At 35.1% G+C, this 27,768-nt stretch overlaps 1 protein-coding gene across 13 annotated transcripts in view; it reads right to left on the minus strand.

The window, feature by feature from the left end:
- Positions 1-27,768, minus strand: part of MGAT4C (MGAT4 family member C) — a 221,676-nt gene that overhangs the window by 91,352 nt on the left and 102,556 nt on the right. For 3 of the 13 annotated variants that reach the window (XM_042947293.1, XM_042947288.1, XM_042947291.1), the window contains exon 1: positions 21,168-21,307. The exons of the other annotated variants lie outside the window; for them this stretch is intronic. The gene's annotated coding sequence lies outside the window, so the exon portion shown is untranslated. Of the gene's footprint in view, positions 1-21,167; positions 21,308-27,768 lie in introns of those variants that run through there. 13 annotated transcript variants of the gene reach the window in all.

A 27,768-nucleotide genomic window follows, 5' to 3' on the forward strand; every position in this document is an offset into this window, starting at 1 on the left:
GCTGACTGGTTGGGTCCGACACGGTGGTTCACTATAAAGTATGCCTGTTGGATTCTGATATCCCTCACAGATCAGTTAGTCATCTTATTGGTGTCAATTCTTCTTACTGTGGCCAGGGTGGAGAGGCCGTATGTTATAGAACATGTCAAAAAAAAATGTGTAAACTCTTCAACAGAGATCTTTGATCATGCCATGCAATGTGAGATTTATAAGAAAAATGCAGTTATAACAAGAACATCATATGACCCATCCAATACAGGCCCCTTTGATTTTATTCGAAATGAAACTACCATGTATTAGGCATTAATTATTTTTTTAGACAATGTTTCCTTTTAATTTATTTATCCTGCAAGAGTGCAAATGGGGCAGGGGCAGAGAGAGAGAGGGGAGAGAGAGAATCCTAAGCAGACTCTGTGCCATTAACACAGACCTCAATGCAGGGCTCAAACTCATGAACCATGAGATCATGATCTGAGCCAAAATCAAGATTTGGAGGCTTAACTGACTGAGCCACCCAGAGCCCCCTAGACATTATGTTAAATGTTCAAATACATTATCTGTAATTTTTATGGCAATTCCTATGTCAGTTTATTTTATTTATCCCATATTAGAAATACAGAGATAGTTTTAGGATGGTTCCCTTATGTCCCCAAGGCAAAGCTAAGATTAGAAACCCCTATCTCTGACCCGAGAGGCCTACTTGTCCACTTTTCTCTCATTCCCCCCAGCCTCCACCTTCCCCTTCCTTTATCATGGTTTTAAAGACACTAGTAGAAGTTATGAAGCCTACTATCTACCCTAAGGAAATACTGTGATATTTGATGACAAGAAAACTACTGAGATTGATGAAGGTAGTTGGGAATAAGCAGACTTTATAAATCATCTTTGAGCCCACTCCAGAAGATAGCAGATAACCTCCCAGCATTCATCCATTTTACTGTTTGCTAACATTCTTGTTTAATGGAGAAAATGATACAACCAGAAAAAATCAGAAATGCCCACGGTAGCAATCTTAAAGATTTGGGGAATAGGTGACATTTCAGTAACATTTTGTAGATACCAATAGACAATGGGAGGGTGAGATATAAGTTTAGCATGTGTATGCCAAATTTCGAAGACAGTTGAAGACAAGCAAGTTAATAAATTAACCCAAAAAATATAAAAGGAGAGAAGGCTGTGTATGGCAACCTGGAGATAACTGTATTCAATGGATAAGAAAGAGGTGCCATAGATTAAGAATAAGGTGATTCAGGAGTGGGAGAAATGAGAATAGAAAATTTTAGGAACAACTGTAAATCATTTAGGTCAATACTTCAGATTTGGGGTAAAGCTAAGTTTGGTGTAATGATACAAATGTCTTACATTTAAATATTTGTAAAAAAACAATAGTTACATAGCCTAGAAGAATGTTTATTTTTCAGTTTGTGTGAAAATAAAATGCTTGAATTTCAAATGATCATAAAAAGCATTAATAGTTGTTTTAAAAAAGGTAAATAAAACTTTAAGTAGTGTTAATTAATAGAGGTCACTATAATTATAGTCCTGATATTCTCAGTCATGATCACAGTCAATTTAGAATAATTAACGTGAGGTCGATTATTTCAAGAGGGGATGTAAATGAGATGTCATAATTTTTGGAAAGAGTAATGTTAGAAAGAGAATTAAAGAAATTGAAGATGTTTACTGGGGGAAAGAAGGCATAACAAGTGATATGATGACAGAATGGAGCAATGGTTTTCTAACATGGCATTTATTCAGTGCTTATTTACTGAGTACCTACCGTGTGAACAAGACAGCCAAAGCTTGACCCTCAAGGATTCTAGAGTGATTCGTAAAATAAACATATTAACAACAGCACACACACAAAAGTAACATATTAATACATGTTATCAAAGAAAACAAGATAATGAGAAAATGAGTGACTAGAGCATAAGCCTACATTGACTATTGTGCTTAAAGCAAATGTTTCTGAGTAGGTGACATTTTGGATGACACTAAAACAATGAGAAGATACTGTTTTACTTTTCTAGGGATGTCATAACAAAATATCTAAGACTGGGTGGCTTAAAAAACATAATTCTGTTTCCTCACAGTTCTGGATGCTAGAAGTCCAAGATTAAGGTGTGGGCAATGTTGGTTTCCTCTGAGGCCTGTCTATTTGTCTTGTAGATGGCCATCTTCTCCCCATATTCCCACATGGTCTTCCCTCCATATGTGTTTGTGTCAGATTTTCTCTTCTTATAAGGACACCAGTTATATTGGATAGAAGCTACCCTATAGGTCTCATATAACCTTAATTACCCCTTTAAAGGCTTTATCTCCCAATACAGTTACCTTCTCTGGTACTGGGATTAAAACATAGGAATTTTAGAGGGATACACTTCAACCCATAACAAGAGACATATGAACAATTGGGAAATAATATTCCAAGAAGTAAGAACATCTCTGAGAAAAGAATACGTTTACCACATCAAAAGAATAGAAGAATGTTCTTGTGACCAAAGCATAGCAGGAAGAATGCCAGATAATGAGATTGAATTGGTAGCCAGTGATCAAATCACATAGGTCTTGAGAGGGCACAGTAAGGAGCTCACATTTCACTTTATTTATAGTGAAAAGCAAGTGTAGGAGTTAGAAGCCAAACATAATTTGAATTATGCATTAATGGTCCCTTCGGCTTCTCTGTTGACAGTAGAGTGTGGGGCAACAAAAAGAGCAAGGAGATTGTTGAGAAGCTGCTACCCTAAATAGCCCAGATAAAAGAAGATGCTGTCATAGACCAAGAAGCTGTAAACTTCCTGAGAACTGGCCATATTATGATTTTTTTTTTAATTTTTGAAGTGTGGCCAGTGGGGCAGAAGATAGATTAGATGTTGGATAGGAAGGAAGTGGAGGAATTAAAAGTTGTCATTCAGTTTTGCCTCAGCTTTTAAATTGGAAACAGAAGAGGCATCCTGGATCACTGTAGAAAACTTAATAAGGACTAATGTGTAGACTATAGAAATTGACTTAATAAGAGTTTAAGAAAAATTTTCAGCTAAAATTGTGTAACACTACAGTGGGGTGTCTTATGAAAAAACAAGTATCTGTCACTTGAATTGAATAAATTAGCAAGGTGGGAAATTAGAAGAAAGCTAATCCTTTCTGATTTTAAGACTTTATGAGTGAAAGAAATCTTTCTAGGAATAATATTAGCAATGACCTACAGACTTATGGATATAAACATTTGTTGTGATTTAACCATCATAAGCTATTGATACCAGTGCTTTGGGGAACATCTCCAATGGATACATATCATCAATGCAATTGACTTTAAGAAGCTAGAAAATTTAATTTCTGAAATATATCATGGAAATAGTTTCAATTAAATCATTATAAAATCAATTTGTATTTTCTATTAGTGTAAGAAAAGTAAGCTTATTTATCCAAGTAATATTAATGGTATATTATTGAGAACTCAGAGACTCTATATATCATAATCTTATTTTAATCACTATTAAGAACTTGCACTATGTTGTGCCTCTGGCACCTTTAATTAATGAAGTTGGCTGAGGGAATCAAGCTTCATTGTGGCCCCAGAATGGAATGTTAGAGTTCCATCAGTACTTGAAGCTCAAGACTGCTTAGTGCAACTGTCATAAAATCTTGTATTATGACCACAGAGGAGTCTCTTTATCAAGCAGAATAGAAATACAGGATGTACTATAAACAACATCAGGGAATAAACAGTTTATTTTTATCTGGGGCATAAAAACAGAAACCAAAAATGCAATTTTTGACTGTCTTTTCAACTTGCACTCTATCTGGCTTATCAGAAGGTCCCTGTAGAACCAAACCCTAGTTACCTAGTGTGTCAAAAAAATATAATAATGCACATTTGTATTGGGGTTTTATCCTCTGTTTTGTTCTTTCTAGTTTTTCTCTCATGTTCTTTTGGATCGATTTTTTTTAATGTTTATTTATTTTTGAGAGAGAGAGATAGCATGAGGGGGAAAGGGGCAGAGAGAGAGAGGAAAACACAAATCTGAAGCAGGCTCCAGACTCTGAACTGTTCAGCACAGAGCCCCACACAGGTCTCGAACCCATGAACCATAAGATCATGACCTGAGCCAACGTGGGATGCTTAACTGACTGAGCCACACAGTGCTTCTGGATGAATTCTTAACTTAATGGCTGACAAACACTTGCTTTTCAATGGTGGTGGGTGGAGAGATGAGAAATTCAAGATAAAAGATATTGTACTGGAAGTGACCATAGAAAACAAACCTTCAGAATGGGATTCTAGAAATGAACTATGCACCAGCCAGGCAGCAATGTGGATCCCATTGGTGACAGTAAGTGAGCTGGAATTAACTCCTTCAGCAATAGCATCACATTTACTAAAATAACCTGAAGGTTAGATAGGGGTACAGTATGGGTACATCATGACACACAGATGTAGACAAGTTAGGTTGGATTTATTATATGAAATTGGAGAACTACACTTGACTGTGTTCCCCAAGGGATCTATAAAAAACTACTTTCAGCATAATAAGGAAATTATATGCGATGTGAATCAGTATTGTTGAGAAGCTCAGGATATCTGATTTCTAAAAAACCAGGGCTGAGAGTATATTTCCCTAGTATCAGTGAGATTGATAGGATACCAGAATGGAAATGATCATATGGTGCTACTTATCCTTCAAAGATAGGGTGGACTTAACCACCATAATGGATATCATGGTCAGAATGGCAATCAAAGTACCTTGAACTACAGGAATCTGTGGTGATGTTTAATCAGCCATAATGACCATATAGTAGTGAGAGGGTTGAACAGATGTCTAGAGTAATTTTGAATGATATAATTAGTAAAAATCACAAACTGACAAGTAGAGGGCAAACTTCAGCCACCAAAATGGAAAATTTGTAATTCTTTACCAGTTTCTAGATCTAACAAGTTCAGGTAAGCAGGACCTATTGATTAAAGTAAAGGCTGCAAAGTTATCAGCAGTATACATGATCAATATTTTCACAATCACTTCCCAATGATTTCTAAATGTAGCTGTGCCAAGGAAAATACATAAATCTTTAAGGGATTTAAAAGTCATGTTTGTGTATACATGATTTCTGAGAAGTTTTCAATGGCCTGTCTTATTGTTCAAGATCCAGTAAGGAAGGAGACTAGACTATAATAGGTGAAAAGGCCTGGGAAAGTGATATGGGAGTGGGCACAGAGACTATGGATCTTCATGTGTGTCTTATGTTAGTGCCCATCAGAGAGAATCTACCTCAGAAGAGTTGCTTAGGAGGTATATGGACAAGGTAAACACATCTTGTGACTATCAGCCAACATTTTCCTTGACTACACAATGCTTTTACAATAGGCCCATGAAAAGCTTAGCCATAGAAACAGGGATGTGTGTGAGAGAGAAACACCAATATCATAGGCTGTTCAACAAGATGTGCCTTGTCACCAAGACACCGTTCATGTTGAATGCCAACACTGAGCTTCTTTTTAATCATGGTTAAAAAAAATGACATTTAGGGGCACCTGGGTGGCTCAGTCGGTTAAGCGTCCGACTTCGGCTCAGGTCACGATCTCGCGGTGCGTGAGTTCCAGCCCCGCGTCGGGCCCTGTGCTAATGGCTCAGAGCCTGGAGCCTGTTTCAGATTCTGTGTCTCCCTCTCTCTCTGCCCCTCCCCCGTTCATGCTCTGTCTCTCTCTGTCTCTAAAATAAATAAACGTTAAAAAAAAAATAAAAAAAAAAATGACATTTATAGACCAGGGGATCATGACATTAAAGTTAGATATAATTCTATAACAGATTGTTTAAAAGATGGTTAGTATAGACTTTGAAAAGAAGTACGGATCACTATAAACCTTCTTGGGCCATAAAAATGAAATCATACCAAATAAAACACAGTCCTTTATTTTGGTAAAATTATTAAAACAATATGTGACTGGAAGGCAATATAATTGTGTTACATGCCTCTGGGAGGAATATTTCTACCTGTTTTCCCCTATATCTTATGTAGATCCTAAATGACAATTTAGGAGTCAAAAAAGGGTGTATGATTTCAATAGATGAGTCATTTTTAGTAACAAAACTGGACTCATAATATCCTGAGAAATGTCTCTGAAAAATGTGGTGATTATGAAATAAGAAGTTCACACTAATCATAGGACCCAAAAAAGTCCAATTTACATGATGAAAAAGGAGTTGTATACTTTTGCTTTCTTCGAGTGATATAGACAAAACTAGAAATGAAATTTAATAGAGTAAATAAAAATGAACTTTAAAATTATAATTTTTCTTGAGAAAATAAAGAAATTTACTAAAATAAAAAAATCTTCACTTTATTTTGCCCTTATGTTAGTGATGCTTAATAGGAATGGGAGATAGGAATGGTCTAGGCACCCAGAGGAAAAGATCCACTTTCCAGAACAAAACTATCAAAGGATATTTTAGCCATACTGTATTTATTAACATATATTACTAAAATGTATTGAACAGGATTTACTCTACATCACCTTCCAAGAGCATTAACAAACCAATTTTTATGAAACATTCCTATAAAAATGCGCTAGGACGGGAAAAATTATGTCCTAGAGAAATGTCAAAAAGCAATGTCATTTGAATAATACCACTATTAGTAGTATTATTTTTATTTGTATCTAATGATTCTGAGTGCTCACATTTTTTCAAATGCACGAGGATTTTGAGTGTGTTTGTTTGCATTTTATTTTATCAACAAAGAATCAATAAACTCTAATCCATGAACTCAGACTTACAACTAACTATATGTTATCTTTATAGAAAAAAAAGCAGATAAGAGACAATTGACTACATATTTATAAAAAAGTGAAATTATTTGTTAAAAGTAGGTCACATTTTAACCTATGTATACATAAACAATTGATCCTACTTAATTAATGGAGCCATCTACAACTTTGGGACAGAATTTCCCTAAAGGGTTATACAAATAATTAATTTTCACAATATTTTACAATTGTGATTGTAAACACCATGTTCAGAAATAAATGAATAATGCATTGGAGCATGCAAGACACTAATATAAATATGTTCTTTTTAAATTCTTTGTTGGCTAATTTTATTGAAGCTGCTCTGAAGTAATTTAAAAACAGGCAAAATAGCTACAATTTTAAAACTATGGTTGCTATTATAATTATGGAATGTTGAGATACCATGTCATTATTCATAGCTATTAGCAAATCAATACACATTTCCCCAAAGACAATATAATTGTAATAATTTGAAAACTGAAGTTTGTAAGTTATAAATTACGAAGACTTAATTAAATGCATTTATCTTTTTAAATGAATGCTTTTTATTAGCAAAAATACACATTTTACTATTTTTTTCATGAAAAAAATAATGAAAAATTCAGGGATTTAATCAGGGTCCTTTATAGGAACATGATCACTGTTTTTTTCATTTTTGCCATTTTTTTCTTTCAATATCCTAAGATGTAAAGTTTAATAAATTTTGTCATTGTTATTATCTTCATTTTTTATATTTTTATGGGACATCTTTATATTTTCTTTATGCTTTTTTTTATACTATTACAACTGTGCAAGAAGTTATACTTGAAGGGTTTAAAATTTATATGGCACTTTTTGTCTCATTTGAGTTATAACTAATTAAATAAGTAATTAATCCATAACATCTCTAAAGTAATGTGCAAGCATTTCATCTGAGTTAATTACATAAATTAAGAAAGTAAACATTATACTACAGAAATATAAACTGTGCAAGATGATCTAGTCAGATGGAAGTGGTTCCATTAACTTTGCAATTAATTTACTAGTAAATGCTATAAATAAAGTGTGTAAAAGATAAATAAACAAAACAATAAACAGGAAAAATGAAATAGTTGAAAGGTCTTTTGTGTGTGTGTGTATGTGTGTGTGTGTGTGTGTATAAATTTGCACAAAATGATAACACTGTTATTTAGAAACAGTTTCTTCATCATAGCTGTAACCTGAGAAAAGTTAGTATGTGTCTGATTATTTAAAAAGTAATTGGCCAACCAGTATGTCAGTCTCCAGCCCCTTCAGGGACATAAGGAATTCTACTCTGAAAAGAAAGTCAATCTTTAACTTACCTCTCTCATACAGTAATATACACCTAAAGATATCCATCGTCCTTAGCATTCTCTTAACATCACTCTATGTAAATGAATTTTGGTAATATTCTATAATGAGAAATTCCTGATCTTCCAGCACCGCTGAAGTAACTGAAGCAGTGGAAAATACCCTGACATGATTTTAAAATATTCAAAAAGAAATGAAAAAAATGATTTCAACTAGACTATATTTTATGTTATCACTTTGTCGAGCGGGGACATGATGACTAGCTGTGAAAGTTTCAGATAAAACCAGCATAAGGTGGTATTCAGAGATGATACAGCATCAAAAGTTGTATAATTTGTGTCAACACAAACACATTTTAATTTTTTACATATTTCAAGTTAATTGCACAAAGAAAGTGAGATTCATAATGACTTGAAAGCTTAATGAAAATATATTTGGGGGAAAGATGCCCCAGAAAGATTTCACTGTTGTTGGTTCAATCTAGGTAAGTCAGTGTTGTGGAATTATTAGGTCATTCATTCTACAAATATTATATTTTAATGTTTTTATTTATTTTTTCAGGAGAGAGAAACAGAGTATGAGGGCAGGAGGAGCAGAGAGAGAGACAGAATCTGAAATGGTCTCCAGGCTCTGAGCTGTCAGCACAGAACTGGATGTGGGGCTCCAACTCAAGAACTGTGAGATTGTGACCTGAGTCAAAGTCGGATGTAAAACCGACTGAGCCACCCACACACCCCTCATCCTACAAATATTTGATGACAACATCTCTCTATGTTAGGTTTATTATACGTGCTGAATAAAAGCAAAGAATTTTCCCTCATAGTAATTCCTTATTAAATTAGTATATTGTGTTTATTATCTTATTGAATGTTTGAAGCATACGATTTTATGAAATTTCTTGGTTAGTTTATTTAAAAACTGCAGAGGAAAGATAGTTGAACTACTTAATACAAAATTATTAGAAAGTCCCTTCATAGGTGCATTTTACATTTTTTAATATCATAATGAACAGAATGGAGTGAAAGAAGAGTTCCATTAATTATCCTTAAATTCCACATTGAGTCCCTCCCAAACTTATTTTCTATAACCCCACAGATAGAATGGCCAGAGCCACAGTAAAAATGAATCAAAAGAAACTGACTAGAAATCTTTTTCCAGGTCTCAGAGATCTGAAAGTGATTAAAGAATTAATCAAGAATCACTTTGACTATACATTCAATCACGAAATGTAAAAATATCAATAGTATATACTAGCATTTTCACTGATAAAATTTCAAATGCTGTGCTAGGGGCAGCAAAGATCAAGAAAATACAGAATCGGGGGGGGGGGCACCTGGGTGGGTCAGTTGGTTAAATGTCCAACTTTGGCTCAGGTCATGATCTCACAGTTCATGAGTTCGAGCCCCACACTGATGTCTGTGCTGACAGCTCAGAGCCTGGAGCCTGCTTTAGATTTCATGTTTCCCTCTCTCTGCCCCTCCCCCACTCATGCTCTGTCTCTCTTTCTCTCAAAAATAAATAAGCATTATTTTTTTTTTAAATAAGAAAATACAGAATGAAAAAGCTATAGGAACATTGTAATTTAATGAATGGTGTAGTTCACATCCTAGAAGTTTTGGTAGAAGTAGAAATAATAAAATAAGTTTGGAGTATAATGAGTTTTTAAAATAATTTCCTATCTCAAGAAGCAACAGTATCAGTAAGAAATAGGTCTTAATCTGTCAAAGCACACAAAACAGTCCTAATTTGTAGAGGAAATGGTAATGACCAGTGGAACAGATGTGGCTCATAAAATTTGGGCTGCGTAACACTTTGTTCATTAGTTTTTGGGAAGAGTAGCCTCTGTGGTCTTATAGCAGATACACTATTCAAAAAGCTGAAAGATGTTGCTTTAGGCATAGATAGAATTTTGGAAGACTTACAGTTTCTACCTGGCATAGAGACAGGGTCATAAAAAATGTGGTATATTCCCCTTAGTGCAAAGTCTTTACCAGACATGAAGAAGACATAATACCAAGAGAAAATTACCTTTAAAAATGAAAGCATGTCTCTGGGACCATTCCTATTCTCCTTTAGGTTTTGAGGAAAAAATATGTATTCATTCTAAAAACTGGGAAAAGATGATATCCATAATTTCTACAAAAGAGAATGCAGATGTGACCAGAATGACGAATGGACTTAGCACAACCCACAACTCTCTGTTTGTATATGACAATTGTTCTTACTGGGAATATGGGCTGATTTCCAACTAAAACTCATGAACTACCTTACTTGGAATATTGAAGCCTGAGTATGTGTCTATGAAAGGGGTTGTGAGAACAAGATATCTGATGCAAATCTCACCAGAATCTCTGGAACACACATCAGATGTTAGAAATCATGCCAAGCAGGATGACTCCTATATCCACTAGAGGTAGACAACAACACCTACCAAGAATAAGTAGCATTTTGTTTGTGGCAGTTCTGGCTGCCAGAGAAGATGTCATAGCAAAAAATAAAACCTTCCTGTTTGAAGTGCTTTTGGTTCTTATCCATTCTTGCTGCATCTATGAATTGATGAGTTTTAACCAATAAAGTAACGATTCTCACTTTTCCTTTCTTAACCCATACAATGTGTTATAGAACAGCTCAATACATTAGATTACTTAGTAAGCAAAGATAAAGATAAATGACAGAAAAGAATAAGCAAACACGGTAAATTTACTAGATATATAATAATAAACAAACTACCCTGTTGGAAAACAGATTCTTTCCGATGGAATAGAATTATTTCAGGGAAGAAATAGTCATTTTAGAAAACAACTAATTGTTTTCAAAAATATGATTAGAGGAGTGTTGGGGAAGATGGTGGCATAGGAGGACGCTGGGCTCACCACATCCTGCTGATCACTTAGATTCCAACCACACCTGCCTAAATAACCCAGAAAACCACCAGAAGACTAGCAGAAGGGATTCTCTGGAGCCAAGCATATATGAGAGGCCCACGGAAGAGGGTAGGAAGGGAGGAGAAGCAGCTACACGGACTGGCGGGAGGGAGCCGGGGCGGAGGGGCAGCCCGCCAGAAAAGAGGAGCCCCCGAGTCTGGCTTACAAAAGCTGAGGGGCTATACGAAGTGTGTTTGGACAGCAAGCAGGACTTAACATCTGGAAGGTTATAAGTTAACAGCTTTGCTCAGAGAGCAGGAGGGCTGGAGGACAACGGGAGGGAGAGTTGTTGAGCCCCGGACAACAAGCGCAGCTTGGTGGGGAATAAAGGCGCTCACCAGCGCCATCTCCCTCACCCATCCCCCAGCCAAAATCCCAAAGGGAACCAGTTCCCATCAGGGAACTTGTTTGCACCGCGCAAACACCCAACGCTGTGCTTCTGTGGATCCATCCCTCCGGCGGGTCTGACTCCCTCCTGGTGCCGTAGGACCCCCCTGAAGCAGATCTCTGAAGGAAAGTGAGCTGAGCCTGCCCCTCCCGCCACTGTGCACCTTGCCTATTCACCCCAGCTAATATGCCAGATCCCCAGCACCACAAGCCTGGCAGTGTGCAAATAGCCCAGATGGGCCATGCCATCCCACAGTGAATCCCGCCCCAGGAGAGGGGAAGAGAAGGTACACACCAGTCTGACTGTGGCCCCAGTGGTGGGCTGGGGGCAGACATCAGGTCTGACTTCGGCCCCGCCCACCAATGCAAGTTATTCAAGACAGCGCAGGGGAAGTGCCCTGCAGTTCCGCACCACTCCAGGGACTATCCAAAATGATGAAACAGAAGAATTCCCCTCAAAAAAAGTCCAGGAAATAACGACAGCTAACGAATTGATCAAAAAGGATTTAAAGAATATAACAGAAAGTGAGTTTAGAATAATAGTCATAAAATTAATCGCTGGACTTGAAAACAGTATAAAGGACAGCAGAGAATCTATTGCGACAGAGATCAAGGGACTAAGGAACAGTCAGGAGGAGCTAAAAAATGCTATTAATGAGCTGCAAAATAAAATGGAGACGACCACAGCTCAGATTGAAGAGGCAGAGGAGAGAATAGGTGAACTAGAAGATAAAATTATGGAAAAAGAAGAAGCGGAGATAAAGAGAGATAAAAAAAAATCCAGGGGTATGAGGGGAAAATTAGAGAACTAAGTGATGCACTGAAGAGAAATAATCTACGCATTCTTGGTATTCCAGAGGAGGAAGAGAGAGGGAAAGGTGCTGAAGGTGTACTTGAAGAAATAATAGCTGAGAACTTCCCTGATCTGGGGAAGGAAACAGGCACTGAAATCCAAGAGGCACAGAGAACTCCCTTCAGATGTAACTTGAATCAATCTTCTGCATGACATATCATAGTGAAACTGGCAAAATACAAGGATAAAGGGAAAATTCTGAAAGCAGCTAGGGATAAACGTGCTCTAACATATAAAGGGAGACTGATAAGACTAGTGACGGATCTCTCTACTGAAATTTGGCAGGCCAGAAAGGAATGGCAGGAAATCTTCAATGTGATGAAAAGAAAAACCATGCAGCTGAGAATACTCTTTCCAGAAAATCTGTCATTTAGAATAGACAGAGAGATAAAGGTCTTCCTAAACAAACAAAAACTGAAGGAATTCATCACCACTAAACCAGCCCTACAAGAGATCCTCAGGGGGATCCTGTGAGATAAAGTAGCAAAGACATCGCTACAAGCATGAAACCTACGGACATCACAATGACTCTAAACTCATATCTTTCTATAATAACACTGAACGTAAATGGACTAAATGCGCCAACCAAAAGACAGGGTATCAGAATGGATAAAAAACAAGACCCATCTATTTGCTGTCTACAAGAGATTCATTTTAGACCTGAGGACACTTTCAGATTGAAAGTGAGGGGATCGAGAACTATTTATCATGTTACTGGAAGTCAAAAGAAAGCTGGAGTAGACGTACTTATATCAGACAAACTAGACTTTAAATTAAAGGCTGCAACGAGAGATGAAGAAGGGCATTATATAATAATCACAGGGTCTATCCATCAGGAAGAGCTAACAATTATAAATGTCTATGTGCCGAATATAGGAGCCCCAAATATATAAAACAATTACTCACAAACATAAGCATAAGCAAATGATAAGAATGTAATTGCAGGGGACTTGAACACTCCACTTACAGAAATGGATAGATCATCTAGACACACGGTCAATAAAGAAACAAGGGCCATGAATGATACATTGGATCAGATGGACTTGACAGATATATTTAGAACTCTGCATCCCAAAGCAACAGAATATACTTTCTTCTCGAGTGCACATGGAACATTCTCCAAGATAGATCACATACTGGGTCACAAAACAGCCCTTCATAAGTATACAAGAATTGAAATCATACCATGCATACTTTCAGACCACAATGCTATGAAGCTTGAAATCAACCATAGGAAAAATCTGGGAGACCTCCAAAAGCATGGAGGTTAAAGAACACCCTACTAAAGAATGAGTGGGTCAACCAGGCAATTAGAGAAGAAATTAAAAAATATATGGAAACAAATGAAAATGAAAATACAAAAACCCAAATGCTTTGGGATGCAGCAAAGGCAGTCCTGAGAGGAAAATACATTGCAATCCAGGCCTATCTCAAGAAACAAGAAAAATCCCAAATACAAAATCTAACAGCACACCTAAAGGAAATAGAAGCAGAACAGCAAAGACAGCCTAAACCCAGAAAAAAAAGAGAAATAATAAAGATCATAGCAGAAATAAACCATATAGAATCTAAAAAAACTGTAGAGCAGATCAATGAAACCAAGAGTTGGTTTTTTGAAAAAATAAACAAAATTGATAAACCTCTAGCCAGGCTTCTCAAAAAGAAAAGGAAGATGACCCAAATAGATAAAATCATGAATGAAAATGGAATTATTACAACCAATCCCTCAGAGTTATAAGCAATTATCAGGGAATACTATGGAAAATTATATGCCAACAAACTGGACAACCTGGAAGAAATGGACAAATTCCTAAACACCCACACTCTTCCAAAACTCAATCAGGAGGAAATAGAAAGCTTGAACAGACCCATAACCAGCGAAGAAATGGAATCAGAAATCAAAAATCTCCCAAAAAATAAGAGTCCAGGACCAGATGGCTTCCTAGGGGAGTTCTACCAGACGTTTAAAGCAGAGATAATACCTATCCTTCTCAAGCTGTTCCAAAAAATAGAAAGGGAAGGAAAACTTCCAGACTCATTCTATGAAGCCAGTATTACTTTGATTCCTAAACCGGACAGAGATCGAGTAATAAAGAGAACTATAGGCCAATATCCCTGATGAATATGGATGCAAAAATTCTCAATAAGATACTAGCAAATCAAATTCAACAGCATATAAAAAGAATTTTTCACCATGATCAAGTGGGATTTATTCCTGGGATGCAGGACTGGTTCAACATTCGCAAATCAATCAACGTGATACATCGCATTAATAAAAGAAAAGATAAGAACCATATGATCCTGTCAATTGATGCAGAAAAGGCATTTGACAAAATTCAACATGCTTTCTTAATAAAAACCCTCGAGAAAGTCAGGATAGAAAGAACATACTTAAATATCATAAAAGCCATTTATGAAAAGCCCACAGCTAACATCATCCTCAATGGGGAACAACTGAGAGCTTTTCCCCTGAGATCAGGAACACGACAGGGATGTCCACTCTCACTGCTGTTGTTTAACATAGTGTTGGAAGTTCTAGCATCAGCAATCAGACAACAAAAGGAAATCAAAGGCATTCAAATTGGCAAAGATGAAGTTAGGCTTTCACTTTTTGCAGATGGCATGATATCATACATGGAAAATCTGATAGACTCCACCAAAAGTCTGCTAGAACTGATACATGAATTTAGCAAAGTTGCAGGATACAAAATCAATGTACACAAATCAGTTGCATTTTTATACACTAATAATGAAGCAACAGAAAGACAAATAAAGAAACTGATCCTATTCACAATTGCACCAAGAAGCATAAAATACCTAGGAATAAATCTAACCAAAGATGTAAAAGATCTGTATGCTGAAAACTATAGAAAGCTTATGAAGGAAATTGAAGAAGATATAAAGAAATGGAAAAACATTCCGTACTCATGGGTTGGAAGAATAAATATTGTTAAAATGTCAATACTACCCAAAGGTATCTACACATTCAATGCAATCCCAATCAAAATTGCACCAACATTCTTCTCGAAGTTAGAACAAGCAATCCTAAAATTCATATGGAACCACAAAAGGCCCCGAATAGCCAAAGTAATTTTGAAGAAGAAGACCAAAGCAGGAGGCCTCACAATCCCAGAGTTTAGCCTCTACTACAAAGCTGTCATCATCAAGACAGCATGGTATTGGCACAAAAACAGACACATAGACCAGTGGAATAGAATAGAAACCCCAGAACTGGACCCACAAATGTATGGCCAACTAACCTTTGACAAAGCAGGAAAGAACATCCAATGGAACAAAGACAGTCTCTTTAACAAATGGTGCTGGGAGAACTGGACAGCAACATGCAGAAGATTGAAACTAGACCACTTTCTCACACCATTCACAAAAATAAACTCAAAATGGATAAAGGACCTGAATGTGAGACAGGAAACCATCAAAACCCTAGAGGAGAAAGCAGAAAAAGACCTCTCTGACCTCAGCCGTAGCAATTTCTTACTTGACACATCTCCAAAGGCAAGGGAATTAAAAGCAAAAATGAACTACTGGGACCTTATGAAGATAAAAAGCTTCTGCACAGTGAAGGAAACAACCAACAAAACTAAAAGGCAACCAATGGAATGGGAAAAGATATTTGCAAATGACATATCGGACAAAGGGCTAGTATCCAAAATCTATAAAGAGCTCACCAAACTCCACACCCAAAAAAAAAAAAAATAATAATCCAGTGAAGAAATGGGTGGAAAACATGAATAGACACTTCTCTAAAGAAGACACCTGGATGGCCAACAGGCACATGAAAAGATGCTCAACGTCGCTCCTTATCAGGGAAATACAAATCAAAACCACACTCAGATATCACCTCACGCCAGTCAGAGTGGCTAAAATGAACAAATCAGGAGACTATAGATGCTGGAGAGGACGTGGGGGAACGGGAACCCTCTTGTACTGTTGGTGGGAATGCAAATTGGTGCAGCAAATCTGGAAACAGTGTGGAGGTTCCTCAAAAAATTAAAAATAGACCTACCCTATGACCCAGCAATAGCACTGCTAGAAATTTACCCAAGGGATACAGGAGTACTGATGCATAGGGGCACTTGTGCCCCAATGTTTATAGCAGCACTCTCAACAATAGCCAAATTATGTAAAGAGCCTAAATGTCCATCAACTGATGAATGGATAAAGAAATTGTGGTTTATATACACAATGGAGTACCACGTGGCAATGAGAAAGAATGAAATCTGGCCCTTTGTAGCAACGTGGATGGAACTGGAGAGTGTGATGCTAAGTGAAATAAGCCATACAGAGAAAGTCAGATACCATATGTTTTCATTCTTATGTGGATCCTGAGAAACTTAACAGAAAGCCATGGGGGGGGGGGGTGGGAAGGAAAAAAAAAGAGGTTAGAGTGGGAGAGAGCCAAAGCATAAGAGACTCTTAAAAACTGAGAACAAACTGAGGGTTGACGGGGGGTGGGAGGGAGGGGAGGGTAGGTGATGGGTATTGAAGAGAGCATCTTTTGGGATGAGCACTGGGTGTTGTATGGAAACTAATTTGACAATAAGTTTCATATATTAAAAAAATATATGATTAGAGAGTACAATTACACCAAGAAACTTAGAGCTCATTTCAGGTTACAAACTAGAATCTTCAAATAGGAAAGAGTTTATACAGACAGAAAAAATAATGCCAAATTACAATAATAACAATTCAAAATAAAGACAATGAATGACAGTTGCATAAATTAAAAAAGAAGTTGAATATGTGCCTCAAAATTTCTATTGGAATTCAGAGAAAAGGTATTTAGTTATTCATTCAAAGAGAATAAATTCTATATAACAATAATTGGAAATAGAGAATGAGAAAATAAAGCTAAAAAATAGAAAGTTTTAGAAGACAGAAGATTAGAACGCAGATTAAATCTATTAGTTATGACTGAACGGGAATCAGGTAAAATTATATATGAAAAGACAAAGATTTCCAGATTGGATTACAAAGTAAAATTTAACTATTACATTTATTAGACACAAATGGAATGATCAGTTTAAAAATTAAACAAATCTCTCTAAAAAATCCCCTTTGTAACTCAATATTAATATGTAATATTGAATAAAGAATAATTTAGGAAAGAGTAAATAAAATGAGGTGTCTTACAATTTAATAAAGAAAAATGCATGAGAGCTATAACAAATTATAAAGCAGTAAGGTGAAATAGATAATAGAAGTAGAAAAAAATAGCAAAAGCAAGTATAATGGAGAACTCTAGTTTGCAATTTATCAATCCTTGACAGATTAAAAAGAAAGTAGAGAATTTGAATTATATAATTACTAAAGGCCATTTAATATATGTACTAAATTTGCTGTGCTGCACCCATAAAAGAAACATTTTCTTTTCAGAAGCCACAAAACATCTTCAAAAATTGATCATACCAATTCAAATGTAGAAATAATATATCACAGTTTATGACATTGTGATAAAACTGGATAATAACACAGTTTTAAACAAAACAGCAAATGCAAATACTGGTAAAATACTGTGTATATGTATAAATATATATCAGTTCATATATATTTATATATAAAATCACTATCTGAAATAACTCAGGTCAAAGTGAATCTTAAAACTACAATTACAGATTACAGATGGTCCCCAATTTACAATGGTTCACCTTACAATTTTCAATATTTTGATGGTGCAAAAGCAATTTGCATTGAATAGAAACTGTACTGTGAATTTGGAATTTGGTCTTTTCCCAGGGTAGTGATATGTGGTATGATACTCTCTTACGACGCTGGACAGTAGCACGAGCCAGGGCTTCCAGTCAGCTACGGTGTCGTGAGGGTCAACAACCTATGCACTTATACCCACTCTGTACCCATAAACCCATTCTGTTTTTCACTTTCAATATGGTATTCAATAAATTACATGAGATAGTCAACACTCCATTATGAAACAGACTTTGTGTTAGGTGATTTTGTCCAGCTTAGGCTAAGGCAAATGTACTGAGCATGTTTAAGGAAGGTTAAGCTAAGCTGTGATATTTGGTAGGTTAGGTGTCTTAAATGCATTTTTGGCTTAAGATGTTTTCAATTTTTGATGACTTTATTGGGCCTCAACCACATTGTAAGTTGAGGAAGATATGTACCTAGAAATAATAGCAAAGACAAACATATCAAAACCTATAGAGCTATATTGAAAGAATAAGAATGAAAGTCCAACTTAGTAAGCTTCCAAAGTCCAAACCAGCATAACATTTTATTTAAAATATGAACCAGAGTTTATTTAATGCCACTGCTGCATTTTACAAAGGAGTGTAAGAAAGGAATGCAAAGAACATTGAATGTGGTTGATCACATATTAAACCAATCAAAATCAAGTGGGTCACAAGTCTACTCATTTTTTTAAATGTTTCACTCGGGGCACGTGGGTGGCTAGTCAGTTAAGCGTCCGACTCTTGATTTGAGCTCAGGTCATGATCTCACGGGTTGTGAGATGGAGCCTGGTGTCAGCACAGAGCCTGCCTTGGATTCTCTCTCTCTTGCCCTCTCTCTCCACCCCTTTCCCACTTTCTGTCTTTCTCTCAAAATAAATAAACATTAAAAAAAAAAAAATAAAATGTTTTAATTACTAAGATAACCAGGAGAATAACCTAAAATTTCTTTTACTTCTGAACATTAAAATGATACACTATTTTTCTCATACCATCTTGCTATTAGGTACGGCCATTTGAGTTCTACCTATTGCAATGGGAGCAGAAGTGATAGGTGCTAATTCTAGTCTTGGCCCATAGAACTGTCTATGGGCTTCCCCAATTTGCTTTTTCCTCTCCTCATCTGGATGTGAAATTTGATAAGGACTGGAATAATGACTTGTGTAGCCACACAATAGAAGGAACTTGGGACCCTGCATAAATTCGTAAGTCTGCCACTCCGCAGACTTCAATACCCAGTTAGACTCCAAAAACTTTCCGTAATGTTGGGCTAGTACATACTTAGAAGTATATTTGTCACAGGTCCTTGGTATACCCTAAATAATGAACAAGAGAGAAAATACTATATTAACCAATAAAATACAGGTAAAATAATTTCTGTGTTTAGGAATACAAAATTCAATATTCTAGAGGTATTTTTCTAAAATAAATGTAAATGTTTAATTGACAGCTCCTTTTATATTTGTAACAGGAGTCATAATTTAATCATGTCCATAACTAAACTTTTTTTTCTCTCAATATCTGCTCCTCCTTCAAGTTTCCTCTTCTCTGTAGGTTTACTTACATTCTATCAATTACTCAAGGAAAAATGTTTTCATCCTTGACTCCTATAGTTCTTTCACATCTTACATCTGTCAATAGGTAATGTCTGTTCTACATGCAAAACGCATCTGGATTCTGACATTTCTTATAACTCCTCAATCACCATTCTATTCCAAGATACTCCCATATCTCATCTGTATTACTTTGTGTTAACCAGCCCTCATGTTTCATTTCTTGCCTCCTAGAGCATGTACAGTAGTCAGAAGAATCTTCTACATACAGGTTAGACTGTTATTCATCAGGTCAATGGTTGCTCATCTTATACAGAATAAAAGTAAAAATCCTCCAGTGCTTGCATCGACATATAGGATCTGGACCACTCTTCCATTCTGTCTCTCAGACCTGATCTTCTGCTTCTCTCCCTTGGCAAGTAGGCTACAGTAACTCTGCTCTCACGGCTGTTTCACTAATAAGTCAATGATGCTCCTTGTTTAGGACATTTGAATTTGCTTCCCTATTTTGAATGTTCTTGTACCGTATAGCCACATTTTCTTACTCCTTCCCTTTATTCATATTTCCAGTCACCCCAAATAAAATAGCTACTTTTTTCTTTATATTCCTCCCTTTATACCTTGTTTATCTCTGCAGGAATTACCAGTATCTGACATACTTCCTACTTAGATATCTTCTATATCATAACTCCCAGGAGGCAAAGGACGTTAGTTTCTTTACTTGAGTACATGAATGAGGAGAAAGATAGTTTAACATTAGATATTTATTAAAATAATGTGCAACAACAATAGGTAAAAGATCAAGGTATAAAAACCTTATGGGAAGTTACAAAGCTGAAAAGATATTAGAATTCATTTCAATATTAACAACAAAGACTCTATAAGACATCAGAATTATTCTTTAATATGATAAAGAACATCAATCTTAAAATAAAAACTAATAAACCAAGAAATACTGAAACAGAAGAGAAGTCCACTTTGATTTTAGGAACTAGCTAAACATGTCCCGTTTTACACTAAGTTTAACATTTGTTGGAAAGTTATAACCAATGTAATATGGATCAAGAAACAAATAAGAGAAGACACGGCTCACTATTTTTACATGGTATGCTAATCTAGAAAATCCAAAAGTATTAACTGAAAATATATTAGATATTTGGGGAAGACAATTGGAAAGATCTTTACTTTCTTCCTTCTTTCCATTGACCAGGATTTTGTCACCATAACTCTGTTTAAACTGCTATCAGAGTCATCGATAGCATCCACAATTCCAGTTAAATGGCTATGACAATTTCAGACCTCACAACTACATTTCATACCATGTAAAGTCAGAAAGTGTCTATCCAGGTAGATTCCAGAAGTATCATATTGTTTCATCAGCATTTAGTAGGTCAGGAAAGGGTTTCTGGAAAAATCCTGATATCATAGTGAATGGGATGTGCTCATTGAATTAAAGTTGGATTCCACTAATTGTGAAATCACATTTGTTGTGATTTGGGCACTCCAAAATCAAAGTAATTTTTTTTTTTACAAAAGGGGGATATTCATCTGTGGGTTATGAAAATTGGTGACGTGTGCTATATATTTAATAATTGCCTTTAAGGATAACATTATAGTCCCCCCACCCCTCTACACACACACACAAACCTGAGCAGAGGGATCATTCAATTTTATTCCTACAGTCCAGGGGATAGCAGGTTTCTGTGCTTGTATGTTTCCTTAGTGAATAGTTTTCATCAAACATGTCAAACACTTAAAATTAATCTTCAATAAGATAATTAGCTTGACAATGATAGTTCTGGTGAATAAATATTAGAGATCATTAGAACAAAAATAGAGAAAAAGCCTTACATAAATCCATATTAATATGAAGTATAAGAAATATGATAGGCCAAATATGATAAAATGGTTTACAATCAAATTTTATAAGAACAAAACAATATTCTATATCCAAAGATCTGTCTTCGAAATTTGCATTTTTGGCGTGTCTGTGTGACTCGATCGGTTGAGCGTCTGACTCTTGATTTCAGCTCAGGCCATGATCCCAGGGTTGTGGGATCCACAATCACAACAGGTTCAGTGCTGGACATGGAACCTGCTTGACAGTCTCTCCTCCCTCTCTGTGTGTCTCTGCCTCTCACCTCTGCTCATGCTTTCTCTAAACTTTCAAAAAAAAAAAACAAACAAACAAACAAACCCACAAAAGAACTCTGTATTTCTTCGGTTAATATCAAAGAAAAATAATATCCTTATAGTATACAAATGGGAAACACAAGGCAACGCATTCCGCATTCCTCATTCAATACCAGTGGCTTACTCACACATGGTATCCGGATAAGGAAATTCTCCAGGGTTGCCCTCTTTATTAAGAAAGCTAATAGAAATTCATATATGAAAAAAGTAAATACAAGGCTATCATATTAATTTAGACTCTACCAGAAATAATGTTCTTAATTATTTTTTCTTTGAATTAGATATTGAGTCCATAATAACATATTCATTATTTAGTATTAAAATTTGTATGAATATTTGGATATAGTGTTCATTTTAAATTTATAAAACTACAGTAAACTGGTCAAACTGTCCCCCATCTGAATTAAACTTCCTACTGAACTAAAACTGTATTTTGTTTTATTTTTAATTTTTTTTAACTTTTATTCATTTTTGAGAGAGAGAGAGAGAGTGTGAGCGGGGAAAGGGCAGAGAAAGACGGAGACACAGGATCCGAAGCAGGCTCCAGGCTCAGAGCTGTCAGCACAGAGCCCAAGGCAGCGCTGGAACGCGCCCACTGTGAGATCATGACCTGAGCCAAGTCGGATGCTTAACTCACTGAGCCACCGGGGCGCCTCAGAACTAAAACTGTATTTTAATTTGAATATATGTTGATTCACTCAGTACTGCCTAACTATTACGATTACTTTTACTACCACCAGCACAAACATCACATCTTTGCTATTATTACTATTACCAGTACTACTATTACTATAGTATTTGCTTTTTTAAAAAACTTTGTAAATGTTTATTTTTGAGAGAGAGACAGAGTGCAGGGTGGGAGAGGGGGGGCTGGCAGAGAGAGAGAGGGAGATACAGACTCCGAAGCAGGCTCCAGGCTCTGAGCTGTCAGCACAGAGCCGGACGTGGGGCGCAAACTCATGAGCTGTGAGATCAAAACAGGCACTTAACCAACTGAGCCACTCAGACGCCCCAGTATTTGCTGCTTTTGATGCAACTATAAAACTGCGGTTGTTCACTAAACAATTCATACTTTTTCTTAGTTCTGTATTATTGATTTCTCTCAAGCTTCTTACATTCTATCATTCATCCTTTTATGTGGTAGAGGGTGCAGAGGAAAAAGCAGTGTTAGGAACACACAGATCTTGGCCAATTACTAGCTAGATAGAATTGTTTTAGTAATAAATTGTCTCTAAGCATCAGTTTATTCTTTGATAAAATGTGATAACTATGCATCTTTTAACTTGGTGAAAGAATAGTAGGATTACATTCATGGAATATCTATATCTAAGAAATAGTAATGTATATATTATGCTTGAGGGTAAGTAAATACTAACTCATTTTTTTTTTCTTACTCAAGCAGTGACCCTTATCTTAATGTGCCTTTCTAAAGATATTCTTGATATGGTGAGTTTTCCAGTTCTTTCAAAATTTTCTATACCCCCATTTGGGCATTTCTATATCACATTTGGGTCCATTATATTTTTCTTGAAGCAAATAATCTGAATAATAGCTGATGTAATATATATTCTTTAATGGCAGGACATTTTGCAACAACTTGAAGTTATGATGAATTTAGCAATTGTTCTCTTGTTAGATAGAAAATCTTTCTTTCAATAAAAATCAATTTTTTATTCTCCAGAAATATATGCTGAAATATTTTTATGAATTATCATTGGCCTCAAGACACTAGCCAGCTTTTGAAGTTTATCTTCCCAGGTTCCTAATTCTTTACTGATAATTTACTAAGCAAGGTAGTAGTACCAAAATAAAGAGGTGATATATATAACAATTTTCTTTTTTCGTCTTCATACCACAACCATTAAGAAAATCATTTAATTTGAAAAAATAAGCAACATGGGCTGTATATTACACATAGCTGAAGTTTTGGATACATTAATATCATAGCTATATTTGTAGTATTCTTCAAATAAAAATTATCATGTGGCCTATTTAATTCAATTGTAAGACTCAAGCCATCTAGTACAATTTCAAGTCAGGACAATACTAAAAAGGCAATAAAATTATATGTGGTACAAATGCTTAAAATGAATCATTCCATTATTTCCTTTTGGTTATAATAAGTTGATCTCTCTCTGGACAGCTTTTCACACCAGGTTATTTCAAGAACTGCTAGCCTGTGTAGGTTCATAAATTTTTATCGTAATGCTTAATTTTTTTTTTTAAATCTCAGTATCCTGAAACTAGTGTCAATGTATTAAATGAATACTCCACAAATACTTTCTGATTGACCTGCTGGAACATCTGAAATAGTTGCTTTACTTGTAGGCAAATATAATAAGTAACTCTCAATGGAAAGGAATAAGTAGCTTCATGCTAAGTAGAACTTTCTTTTTGTCAATATAAATTGATTCTGAAATTCAATAATATTTAGATTTTTTTTGCCTGAAGTTTGTTATTGAACTTTTGTTCTAGAATAACTCTCTTTCTTACCAGTTTTTCCACAATGTAATGAAATATATAAAACAATTTTAGTATTTGTAGAAACTTTCTTGTAAGTAAAACACAAATGAAAAATACACTGTGTTAAATGCTATTATTTCCCCTCTCAAAAGGATTCCAAATCAATATGTCAGATTAAGTCAAATTTCACATTTACCTGTAAGTATGGCACTGTCCACTTTTTTATTGTCTTGATATTAATATTAACATCAATGTTAACAATATTAATAGTGATAAATTGGGAGAAGCTATTTGACACAACATGGATTAACACTAGAATATATATTAGGTCCTCTAGCAAAATATCAGATATGCAATAACATTTAGGAATAAGAAATACAACAGCAAAATAGGAGAGTATTAATATGAAAATCAACTGAAGGACAAGCCTGAATGGCTAACATGTGTATAAAGGGATATTCCATTTACTATTAATGAAACAATTAAAAATTAAAACAATAATAACATTATACTGATAAAATCACAAGTTTTTAAAAAATGTTTACTTATTTATTTTGAGAAGGAGAGGGAGTAGGGCAAAGGGAGAGAGAGAAGGAGAAGGAGAATCTCAGGTAAGCTCCATACTCAGCATGGAGCCCAGTGTAGGGCTTGATCTCACAACTGTGAGCTCATGACCTGAGCCAAAATCAAGAGTCAATGGTCAACTGACTGAGCCACCCAGATGCCCCCATATCACCAATTTTTTTTAATTAATACTACCAAAGTTTGGGGATATTTAGAATCAATTAGCCTCATAAACTGCTGGCAGATATGTACACTGATGTAGTTTTCCGTTTTGCCTTTTTAAAGAACATTTCGCGATTTTTATTTAAAAAAATATGTATGTACCCAATGACAAGATACCTTCTGTGTGTTCTTCAGAAATGCTCGAGCTCAGGTCCTTGAAAAAGTGTTTATGCAGCATACTTTTGGTAGGAAGGCACTAGATTAGATGTGGTGTAGGTGTCCATATGTGAGAGAATTGATAAATGTTGCAAATTTAGGCTTTCTATTTAGCAAAATTATTCCTTAAAATCATATTATAGAATTTATTTATGTAAAATTCCCCCAAAATGCAAATTTATAGAAACAGAAATTAGATTAGCAGTTGCTTAGGTCTGGGAAGAGAATAGTTAGTGACTGTAAATGGCCACAAATTTCTTTTAGGGTTGATAGAAATGTTCTAAAATTAAATTGTAATGATCATTGCACAACTGTATAAATATACTAAATTTCATTAAACTGCACAGTGAACATAGATAAATTTTATTGCATATAAATTATATCCCAATACTACTGGTAAAATGTGAAATAAAAAAGACAATGAAATTATAACACAATATTATTTATCTCTGCAAATATATACAAGAGCCAAACAAACCAACAACTCTTAAGTGGATTTTAATAAAGAGAACGAAAATAGAGAATTGGGATATGACCCCATAGAACAGTACACGTATGACAGTAAGGAAACCTTGCATGCACAAATGAGTGCCTTAACTTGACAATGATTAAGTCAAATATTATCTCTGGGGAAAGAAATAAAATAGATAAACCAACTATCAACAACAGTATTTGATGAAGACCCAGGAGAGGGTAACATATTATTAAAATAAGGTTTTGAGAATTCAAAGTGCTGTACTGTTGTACAATTCCCAGGAAGATTTGGAAGTATTCACTGTAGATCAGCACAAGGAACAAGAAAACCAAGTCAGGGGAGGAGTGGGAGACAAATCATTCTGTATGAAAACTATACATTCTTTATTGCTGTCATCATAGTTATGTTCTCTTTTATAGTTATGAAAAAGCCAGAAAGATACAGAAGTATTCATCTATTTAAATGACATGTCTTTCTTTTTTTTTCAATATCTCAGAACATAGCCTTTAACATTGAAGCTTATAGAGATCACTGCTTTTTAAAAATACATTATGATAGGAAATTGATTTTATTGATTTTATTTTTTAATGTTTATTTATTTGTTTTGAGAGAGAAAAAGCAAGCAGAGGAGGGGCAGAAAGAGAGAGAATTCCAAGCAGGTTCTGTGCTGTCAGCACAGAGCCCCATGTGGGGCGTGATCTCACAAACCTTGAGATCATGACCTGAACCAAAATCAAGAGTCAGATGCTTAACTGACTGAGCCATCCAGGCACTTCAGGACATTGATTTTCAAACTTACTCTATATGCTTGGCATAAAAAATTATTTTTTTTTACATTATCTATAAATAAACTCATAGGTTCATAGGTGTTATGATAATTATTCTATATTCTATAAAGAAAATCCACAGTTCAATTGTTAGCTACTACTCTATACTGTATATATTCTCTTCCTTTTTTCTTTCTTCCTTCTTTTTTTCTTCACATATAATGCACCTGAATCTTTGGCTTAGCATCTCTGTGTAATTCTGCTAGTGATAAAATAAATACACCTCCAACAGATTCTCATCAAACATATAAAAGTCTCTTTCTTCTATACTTACCATCTATTAGAAAAAAAAAATTGGCAGTCAATATATACTTATGAAGTGCAGATTAATTGATGTGCTTATTTTTATTAGATTAGCTTACCTTCTAATTGTATCTGAAAGAATTTCCAGCAGAGAAATTGGGAATAAATACTTAAACATTGCAGTGGTCTGGCACTCATCCTTACTTGTAAATGAGGACACTACTACCTGTGCTGCCTTCTAAACTTTTGGAAGAATTTAGAAACAAATGAGTTTATGTGAAAGAGCATTTGAAGATCTTCCCCTAAATGAAAAAGTACAATAGTCTAAATGGACAAATCGTTTTCCTTATATGCTCTTGCACAATCTGTAAGCATAACCAGGGTTACTCTAATAGAGTCATAAATAGAATAAATCCGTGCTTATTACACTAAATTGTTATGCATATTATAATGCAGGTTATTCTGTAACTACTTATGTTGCCTTCTCCCTTTATACATGGATTCAAAAACTTTTAATGTGAAGATCCAAAAAGAAGTTGGACTTCACAAAAATAAAGTTTGGGTCTTAATAAATCTTCATTAATAAACATTCAGATAAGTAAGAAAGATGAAGTCTACTTAAGTAGAAATAATATGAAAGCAGTTTATTAATGATATTGCCCTGGCTCTTTTGGAAGGTACGTATTCAATTAGGAAAAAGACAAAACAAAGTAAAACTTTTCAGAGAACTTAATGATATGCAATTTAGCTCCTAAGTCTAGATTTTATTCCAGGCCAAAAATATTTTGTTCCCAATTTTATTTTGCTATATAATATTTATGGGTAACTCAAAAAGTTTAAGCACTGTGTTTGAATTTTCCATTTTTCTTGAATTCAAGAAGAGTAAGTAATATGTAATAGACAAAATAATCCTTGATTATGTTATATATAACTATGTAACTAAAATGATTGTGACCATTTCTGTTTTCAATTATGATAGCCTCTGCTTAGAGTCAACAGTATTTTACTTCTTAACATTCTTTCTGAAATGATTCATAAATATAGTTACAAAAAGTAATATTTCGTTTGGTTAACCAATAGTTTTTATTCTATATTTTTGTTTGGA

Source organism: Panthera leo, chromosome B4 (assembly GCF_018350215.1).
Source record: "Panthera leo isolate Ple1 chromosome B4, P.leo_Ple1_pat1.1, whole genome shotgun sequence".
NCBI lineage: Eukaryota > Metazoa > Chordata > Mammalia > Carnivora > Felidae > Panthera > Panthera leo.